Source organism: Macadamia integrifolia, chromosome 11, assembly GCF_013358625.1.
Source record: "Macadamia integrifolia cultivar HAES 741 chromosome 11, SCU_Mint_v3, whole genome shotgun sequence".
Classification (NCBI taxonomy): Eukaryota; Viridiplantae; Streptophyta; class Magnoliopsida; order Proteales; family Proteaceae; genus Macadamia; species Macadamia integrifolia.
This window is the reverse complement of record NC_056567.1, coordinates 3,277,434-3,286,912: the sequence shown is the minus strand read 5'-3', so window position 1 is coordinate 3,286,912 and position 9,479 is coordinate 3,277,434. Positions and strand designations below refer to the sequence as shown.

The window sequence follows — 9,479 nt, the reverse complement described above, 5'->3', positions numbered from 1 at the left end:
CCCCCCCCCCCCCCCCACAAAAAAAAATGTGAAAACTAGGGTAATCATTCCTGATACAAGTTCACAAAACACCATTTTTTTTTTAAATGGCATTTTAGCACGGAAACTGAAAATTCTGTTTTTGACACGAAACGCCATTTTTGGAACTGAATGACTATCAAACACAGTCGAAGTGGATTAGTGTAGAAAAGAAGAATTTAAAATGATGTAACAAAAAAAAAAAGAATGGGATCACAAACACATAATCACACAATGCATATAAAGATTTACGTGTTCCAATAAAATTGTCTATATCCATGATGATGAAGAAAAAAAATCTGCAGATTGCAGAGATGATGGAAATCAGAAGGGGACTTCTCTTAAAAGGCACTTGATGGTTTTCTTAACAGTATATTAATTGTAAAATCAAAATTTTGAATCAGTACTTCAGCAATTATATTGTGAAATTCTATATATGATTGTTATTAAAAGTTCTGTATTTTATTTTTTAATTTATAAATGGGGTTCCAACTAAAAAAAAAAAAAAATACCTCAACGGTGTCCGTAGCAGCCCCAGTCCGGTTGATTGGGCTTGGGCTTGGGCTTAGGAATGGACTGGGACTAGGGCGATATTGGGCAGAGCTGGCCCAAGGCTAAGGAATCCCAGGCCAGTTTTACCCTACCTCTTTTATCTGAAATTACTTAATCACCTTGTTAGTCAAACTTTTGGTCAACCAGTTATATCATTTAATTTGGATATGAATATATGATTGGATTATTATGTTCCCGTACAAGAACAAATAGTATTTGACTAATATATATATATATATATATATATTCATCATTCATATAACACGAGATTACACACATAGTTTGAATAAAATCAGCAATACAATTCCTGATCATTAAGACCTATGATTATATCCAAGGATTGACGAACGCTCCGCTCTCTACAAAACAAGGCCACTTCAAAATCATAGTTTAATATCTGTTGCTTCAGTCTCTCCATAGATTCTAGAGGGATTTCCATCAGTGTAAGCATATCATCGACTTTGGTCTGACTGACTAGAGGGATAAGTAGGTACGGAAAGTCGACAGGGAATACTTGCTTTGGAGATAGGTATGATGAAGTATGCACAAGATTAGTTGTAGAGCCATCATTCATGGTTCTTACAAAAACGTGCTCTGATTCAACCATGAAATGGAATGTTGATCTGGGTTCTGTGTATTCTAAATTTATGGGTCTTTCAATATAGGAGAAATTCTTGTATGTAATTACGGAAGGAAACATGATTGATCGAAGGGTGAAAAAAGAATACCTTTTTCCTTTGCTGGACAAAATTAAGAGTAGACTTGCTGGTGGTTCTTGGTACTAGTGGTCAACGGAAAAACAAATGCTAAACAAAGCGACTAATTTGAGATTATGGACAACATGGGTGGAGAACTCGATGGAGGTGAAACTGAAGAAGGTTTGGAGATCGATGGTGCTGCTAGCGAGGAGCCAGACAGGGGTCCAGCGCCTGTAGATTCTGAGATGGTGGGTGATCTTCATCCTCCTCGACGATCTTATGCTAGAGCAGTATCAAATACCTCATGGCCTGTAATCGACTCTCTTCTCGAGCCAATTCAGGCTGGAAACATTTGACGGATAATCATTCTTCAACACAATTATGAATCTAAGTACCAAATATTTTGCTTTGCATTAATCGGGAGGGTAAACTTTAGGCTGATCTCCCTTGATGCATTGAGGAATGCGGCTGCAGAGAAATGGAATCTAAGCAAGGGTGTCATCATGCATTCGCTTGGAAAGGGCTATGTCATCTTCCAATTTCATTGTGAAGGAGACAAAGCTGTAGTCTGGAAGTGAAGCCCTCTTAAACTAGGAGGTCAGATGATAAGGTTCCAATACTGGAAGCCAGACTTTAACATCTATGAGAGGCAAGTCTAGACAAAACTTATCTGGGTTTGCTTCCCAGACCTTCCCTTGGAGTACTGGCACGAGAACGTTCTCCTTTCTATAGCAAAGGCAGTCGGGGTGGCCAGTAGCTCTAGATCGTCACAGTAGACTTGGTTTAATGGGTTATTTCGCCCTAGTCCTCGTGGAGGTAGATGCCTCAGACTTGGCATCTCACATAGATGAGGTCCAAGTAGAGTGATTAGAACCAGGCACCACCAAAGTGTTTGGTTTTAGGCAAAAAGTGGTCTATGAGGATGGGATCAGTCGATGTGGTTTCTACAAAAGATAGGGTCATCAAATTGGAAAATGTCGGCAAAAGAAATCAGAGGACAAGAAGGAAGCAGCTCTTCACAGGGCGGCCTTAATCCCGGGTGCCATCTATGTGGAAGACAGAGTCAACTCAGAACGAGTCAACCAACTGGCAGAGAGAAGGCGCTCAAAGGAAAGAAATCAGCCTGATTTTATTCAAAATCCTTCTAAGGAAGGTACAGGCGTTGATAGGGAAGGAGATATTCAAATTTTGCTTCCTCCCTTGGCAAAAATTTTGACCTTAGATGGTAATGTTGCTGCAGTACGCTAATTGGCACACAAAATATTCCTATTCCTAATATGGAAGAGGGGAGATTGAAGAATCTGGGTCCTTTGGATTTGGGTCAGAGACGGACTCAGATCTGGAAAGTTCCGCCTCATCAGACAATGATTCGGAAGCTCCATCTTCCTCGCATGAAGCAACAGACTAGATGGGCAGTACTCAGGGCCCTCTTGGCACGACACCAGCTGACTAGGTCGCTATCGTTCACCAAGGTGTAACCATACCGACCTGCACTCGTGGAGATGCTGTAGTAAGATTAAATGGAGGTGGAAACAAGGCTAGAGGGGGACGTCTCTCCTCCTCCTCTTGCATCCAAGGTACCACGAACAATGCTATAGTAGACTGTCTTCCCGAGACTGTAATAACTCGTGGAAGAATTTCTCTGAATCACCCTGCAATGGAGGTCATAGACAATGCTCTCACAGCTCTGGAGAAAGGAGGAGCAGGTTATTCTCTGGGAGGAAACTCAAAGAATAAGCGGTCAAGTTAGACCAAGAGGTCTGACAAACGAGTCTAACTCTCTCTGTCATTGATGCGAGTTCTTTTTTGAAGGCACTGGTGCAAGGGCCTTGAGATCTCTGTTGAAAGAGCACTCACTTGAAGTTGTTTGTATTACTGAGCCGATGGTTCAGACTAATAAATTTCCATTTCTCATGATGAGCAAACTAGGCTTTGAAGTGGACTTCATTCATAACCAGCGCGATGGTAAAGTGCCCAATCTGTGAGTACTCTGGAAGCATGGGATCAATCGTCCCTCTCTCATCTCCTCATCTGATCAACAGGTCACTCTAATTTTTGATTGGCTTGGAGATAAAATTGCTTTCTCGTTTATTCATGCAAGTAGCTTTAAAATCCATTGCACAAATTTGTGGATCGAGCTGGGTCAGGTGGGGTTGTCCACCATCCCTTGGACTGTTGTAGGCGATTTCAATGCCACCCTTCTTTCATCTGAGAAAAGGGGCCTTGGCAGATTCAATACCGGTTCGGCAGTTGAGTTCCAAGCTACGGTAGATGCATGCTCGCTCGTCCCGGTTCCTTCTCAGGGTAGGAGATTTACCTGGACAAACAATCATCGCAGAGGTCATATTTCAGCCACTCTTGACCGTAGCTTCTGCAATGAAAAGTGGACGGCATTTTCAATAATATTTCTCAGAGAGTAATTCAGTGTTCTGCCTTTGATCATTTGCCCCTTTGTTATGCTCAGATGTGATTCTAAAACCCCTTAATTCTCCATTTAGAATTCATAACTTTAGGATGGAAGATGATAACTTCTTATTGTTGGTAAAAGAAGCTTGGGATAGTGAAGTAAGAGGGGACCCCATTCTAGTTCTTGCGAAGAAATTAAAGCATGCAAGATCGTTAATCAAGTCTTGGGCAAAAATCACTTTTCCCAACATCGACAAGGAATTGGAGCGTGCTTCCCTTGCTCTTTAGACCATCCAGGAGGACATCGACAAGTTGGGTATGTCAGATGATCTATTTAACCAAGAAGCAGATGCAAAAACAAATCTCTTGAAGGTTTCTCAGCTTCAAGAAAAATTGTGGTTAGAGAAAGCAAAGCATTGATGGATGAAAGAAGGTGACCGTAGCTCTAAATTCTTTCACCTGTCAGTGAAGATGAGGCGTTATCGAAATCAGATCTGTGCCCTAAGGAAAGATGATGGTTCTTGGGTCTCTGACCAGCCCTCTCTTTCCTCATATATTTCTGATTTTTACTAGGCTTTTCATGGGGCATTGATGAGCACATTTATGTGTGAAATATAAGGTAGTGAAATATGTATTTTACATATTTAGAATGGAGTTACCTTGGGTTTTACTCTCTTTTTGCAGGTTTTATATTTTCAAGGCCTTAAGGACTATCGGGTTTTCAGAAAATTTTTTATGTGTCATCATCAATAAAATGTCAGAGCGGATCGTTTTTCAAAATAGGTCAATAATTCGAGACAAGCATAACAGAAACTTCCAAGGAACTTGAAGATTGAATGTTCTAACATTATGGTAAACTAATGGTGAAACTATGGTGAGGAGAGGACTGTGCCCATCATGGACCCATGAATATAAAGCAGATAATAAGGGATCTCCAGGACATTTTGAAACCTATAATGGCCCTCTTCAAATATAGGGGTAGTGCTTTCTAGGCGGGGCGTAGGGGTTGTGCCCAGAAACATCGAGGGTGTGAAATGAGTACTACTGTACACCCTTGATCGATGTCTTCCCACGTGCTCTCATTGGTGGAGGCATGCAGCAAAGGCTCTATGTCGCACCCAGAAAAATTCACTCCTTAAATAAAATTGGACTCAATTCAATCAGCTTTGGATGGTGACATCCGCAGAGCAAGATTAGATATCCTTTGGTATGGTTCAAGTATTGATATCAAATTGACACCCTTAACCTAGTTGATCTTGTATTGGGTATCGATATCACGTTGAGGGTAAAATCATAGAAAAGATAATTTTTTATGTATATGAAAAAAATTAACTAATAAAGGTTGATCCAGATCCGAATTGTGTTCCCTGATCTCTAAATCACTATGAATCTCTAATTATCCCAAATCATGTTATTCTTATGGGTTTTTTCTGAATCGTTTCTTGTTTATATTTTCCAATTTCTTCTTTTATTTTTCTCTTATTGTCTTATTTGAAGGATGACATTACCTATGTCTTGTCTATTGATTTTCTGCAAACTCAATGCAGGTTGAGTATAGAAGTTGAAGCCTATGAGCATAATATGGCTTATGAAATCAGGATAATTAATTAGTCATATTTGATGGTGATTGTGGAGATTGATGATAGTTTTCACTGTAAAACGGAATAGCATCTAAGCATGGCACTACAACAAAGGAGGCCTATAATTGTGGCTTTTTCCATAGTAAAAGGTCTAATAATCTGCAACAATAGCCTATTGCTACGGCGGTTTTCTATCCACAACTACAAGTGTCATCGCTAAGTCTGTAGCTGCGGATTTCACACCGCAGGGAAATGGTACTCTATAGATGTGGATATTTAACTACAAATATTTCCACAGAAAATCTATTGTTGAGGATTTCTAATTGCAAAATTTTTTCATAGCAAATCTATAACTGCGGATGTTTTCGTTGTAAATCTATTGCTGTGAATTACTAACTGTGATTTTTTTCTATAGCTAATCTATAGTTGCGAATTTTAGCTATGAATGTTTCTGTAGTAAATCAATTGCTATGGATTAGTAACTGCACTTTTTTTCCACAACAAATTTATAACTGCGGATTTTAGCTGCGAATTTTTCGTAGTAAATCTATTGCTACGTATTTCTAATTGCTTTATTTTTTCACGGAAAATTTATAGTTGCAAATTTTAGCTACGAACTTTTATGCCCCAAAATTTATTACTGCACTTTTGTAGTGGCATATTTTTTGTGCAGTAAAATCTATAACTACGAATTTTAGCTGTAAAATTTTGTGCTCCAAAATTTATAACTGTGATTTCATAGTGCTGAAATTTTTTGTGCAGCAAAATCTATAACTACGGAATTTAGATGTGCAAATTTTCACCTCAATTTATAGCTACACCTTTGTAATGATGAATATTTTGTGTAAAAAAAAAATTTAATACCTGTGAATTTTAATTGTGAATATTTTATTATGAAGACATATATATCGGATTTTTAAGTGATAACAATATATAATACCAATATTTTTTTTTATATATTTTTACACAAATATACATGTTTCTTGAACCTATATGATTCATCCAATACATAATTGATGAGCACATTTATGTGTGAAATCTAGGGTAGTAAAACATGCATTTTACATATTTAGAATGGAACTACCTTGAATTTTATTCTCTTTTTGCATGTTTTATATTTTCAAGGCCTTAAGGACTATCGGACGCTATATCTTTAATTTTACACGTAAAGAGGTCCTATTTCTTTTCATGGTTACGAAGATGATGAAATTCTGAGCAAGATGGACGTGTTCAATTAAAAGTACACATTCGTTTGGTCACCCGTACAAATGATTATTCTTTTTGGGCCAGAAAAAGAATAATGGATTAAAACTAAACCGAGATGCAGAACCAGCCCATTTGCAGTTGTCCCAGAGGTACAAGGAATATTTCAAATGCCAACAAGGATCAATGGACCACATCCTTAAGCGATTGAAGATTCGTTTTTGGTAATAACAACTACCTAGTGTAGTTGGTGAGCTATGGTGTGCAAAATTTCCTTGCTCACCAAGAGGTCTCAAGTTCGAATCCATGGTTGTTTTTTTTTTAGAGAATTTTGTTGAAGATTTTCTGCTTTTCACTCACTTAAAGCACTAAGGGCATGGAGGGGATTTCCACATCAAATTAGAAGCAAGGAAAATGGTGGAAGGGTTCCTGCGCAAGAAGAGAAGAAAAAAAAAAAATGAGAAATAAAGATTATCCAAATCTTCTCTCTCCTCCACATCATCACCAAAAGATTGTCCAAATCACACAAAGCAAGAAGGAAAATCGTCCCTTGGAGGGAGAAAAATAAGAGAAATAAATTAGAAAAAAAAAAGAGAAATAAAATAAGCAAAAAAATTATAGAAAATTTCTCAAAATTTATTTCTCTCTTCTCTCTCCTCCACCTTAGCACTTTTGGTCTCAAAAGATCTCACAATCAATTGTGTGTTTCTCTCTTTTAGGAAAGAGAAAATTGTTACCCTACCTCCCCATTCCCTATAAATACAACTCATGTAAGAGGAGGGGAGACAATTCATTCTTCTTCTAGTTTTTTTTAGTTGCTCTCTCTTTCTCTTGCTCTCTCTTTAGTTTTAGTTCTTCTTTATCTTTTCTTTAATCACTTTTGTAATAGCTTTTTTTTTATTTCAATTAATGCAAGCACTCTTTTATTCTTATTCAGCCCTTTTATGTTTATGATTTATGCAATTGAGTTGTAATTTGTTTTTAAGTTATAGTTCTAGGCTTAGATCTAGGTGACAAGATTATGAGCTGTGGGACAATTTTTTTTTTAAGATTTGTTTTCTCTAGTACTAGAAATTTCAGATTTGGTTTATTTTAGATATGGTTTTTAGTACTGGTAGTATCTCAAATCGATCAAGTTTTCAGTTCAAGTAAGTAGGCTCCTTCAGTAGTCTTCTCTCCCCGCTCTCATTCCCTCTTCTGACTACCCTTTCTATCTTACTTTAGGATTTTAATTTTAGTCGTTACATTATTGCTATCCCTTTCCCCCAAGGTTCATGGTTAGTGTATGTGTTGGCTTTGCCCCTCCTAGCCATTGAACCATCAATTTATTGCTTTTATTTTAATTGTCTCCCTTTCCCTAAAGTCAAGTAGAGTAACCCTTGTAAGAGTGACTCTCTGGTCAAGTAGGGAAGCTCATATTATGATGCATCCCTCGGGCTAAGTAGAGAAACCTACTTGTGAGTCTCTCTCTAGCTTTCTCCCATTTCTTTTACTTTAGTTTTATTTCAGTATTTTTTTCCTTTATTGTTTTTTTTTTTAATTGCATGGGTTGTTTATTTTCAATTATTTATTTATTTAATTTTAATTGCGTGGTTTGCGTCTTTAAATTCTTAGATGGCGAATGGTTAAGACGTTATTTTAGATACATATGTTTAGGACGGTAATTAAAATTAGATCACAACCATTAATCGGTTCACTTTCGCATTATTAAAAGAAATAAAAAAATAAAGTGGCTGCTCTCCCTGTGTTCGACCCGTAGCTATACTGATCCGTACGCTTGCGGTTATATTTTAAATCTCAAACAAGTTTTTGACGCTGTTGCCGGGGAGACAGTTCCATGTTATTTTTCGCTTTCTTTTGGTAAATCGGAGTGTTTTGTTTGCTTTGTTTTATTTTTCCTTTTCTTTTATTGAATTCCTGAGAAGAACAACTTGCAATATTAGTTGTATCGGTGGAGGTCGTCATGCCTCACAGTATGATAAAGATAGGTTTCGCCCTGTAGCAGTACCTCAGGAATTGACCTGAGTAACCCCGGATCCCTGCCGGTAAGCCCCCAAAAAGCCAAAAATAAAAAAAATCAAAAAATAAAAAAATCATTAAAAAAAAAGTTTTGCTATCCACTCTTTTGTGCTTGTCTTACTTTAGTTGCGGGTAGTTTTCTGTTGCATGAGTGTTAGGTGGGTACGTAATACTAAGAATCGGTTAGAAAGAAGAGATCCAACAAGTAGTGACCCTATACGTTTGCTCTCTTTAAAACCCTTCAATATGGGAGACCAACAGCAAAACCCTTCACCTAAATCTCTGAAAGATAGGTTCTACCCTACTAGAATAGTCCAACCTTCCTGTATAGTTCTACCACAAGCCCAGGGCAATAATTTTTAACTCAAATCTCAATACATCACTATGTTGCCCCACTTCCATGGGTTGACCTCTGAGGATGCATACCTATTTCTAAGGGAATTTGAAGAGGTATGTGTTCTAATTAAGATCCAACAACTTCCTGATGATGCTGTTAAGCTTAGGTTTATCACTTTTGCATTGAAAGACCAAGCTCAGAAGTGGTTGTATGGGTTACCGAAAAATTTCATAACCTTATGGGAACAATTCACAATTGTCTTTCTTAAGAAGTTTTTCCCAACTCACAAGACCAATAAGCTCTGAAGTGATATCCTACAGTTTAGGCAAAAGCCTAGTGAGTCATTTTCCAAACTTATGGAGAGATTTAAGGATCTACTCCAAGAATGCCCTCACCATGGCCTAGACCTATGGCATTTATGTCAAATAATTTATGAGGGTATTGATTACCCAACTAAACAAATGATAGAGTCTATGTCCCCTGAGGGATTCACATCCTTTACAGATGAAGGAAATGCATGGAAATTCTTACTTTACTTAGCTGACAAAACCCATGAATGGGAATCCACCCAAGAGAGTGAAAGAACCATAGGAGGGAAAGGATATTTTTTGGATGGGATGGTAGCGAAGGAAGTCCATTTGGATAGCCTAATTGAGAGGATTGAGG

The 9,479-nt window shown here is 37.7% G+C and overlaps 1 non-coding gene across 1 annotated transcript; it reads right to left on the bottom strand.

Moving 5' to 3' along the window:
• Positions 1–9,109: 9,109 nt before the first annotated feature.
• Positions 9,110–9,216, bottom strand: LOC122094566. Its single transcript, XR_006144881.1, has one exon. It is a non-coding gene; the product is annotated as a small nucleolar RNA R71 (small nucleolar RNA).
• Between the last annotated feature and the right edge of the window lie 263 nt (positions 9,217–9,479).